Source organism: Poecilia reticulata, chromosome 5 (assembly GCF_904066995.2).
Source record: "Poecilia reticulata chromosome 5, P_reticulata-male-v2, whole genome shotgun sequence".
Classification (NCBI taxonomy): domain Eukaryota; kingdom Metazoa; phylum Chordata; class Actinopteri; order Cyprinodontiformes; family Poeciliidae; genus Poecilia; species Poecilia reticulata.
Window position 1 is genome coordinate 18,944,270 of NC_088834.1, and position 696 is coordinate 18,944,965.

The following is a 696-nucleotide window of genomic DNA, read 5'->3' on the forward strand; positions in this document are numbered from 1 at the left end:
CCGTGTAACACACACTCTCTCACACACAGAGATTCATCGTCTCAGCCTGCATGTGACCTTTTCACAAATCAAATAACTACATTAATTAATTCTCTAATCCAATTTTATCACTTCTCTTTAAATATGTTGAATTTATTCATTCTTTAACGCTTTCACGCTCACTTTAATCTCTCTTTTTATCCGACTTGTTTTCAATCACAGAGAAATCCCTGACATGATATAAAAATATTGCTGTTTAACTATCGTGCTTTCATATATATTTTTTTTACCATTTTCTAATATTTGTTCAGTGTGCTTGTAATGAAAAACACGGTTCTTGTCTCCAACTCCTCAGCTCTGCATGCTCCTGTCCCATTCATCAGAAACATTTTTTTCTTTCATTTTTATGTTCCAGCTGCATCCTATTTTACTTTCTTTTGTCCCTGAGCTCTCTTAGAAAACCCTCCGCTTCTTCAGTCTCTTCTGCTACCAGAGCATCCTTATCTCCCCCTTCAGCATCTCCGTCTTAGCTACACCTAGTTTTTTTTTTTTCAATTCTTACATTTGTAGCAGACGTTTTTATACGCACAGCCACTTTAATCATCCTGATATGATTTAAATGTAATATCCATCACTTTCCTGCTAGGTCATGTACTGCCTTACAAAATAAATATAAACATTAACTCACGAAATGACATTAAAATGCAGGAAGTATAC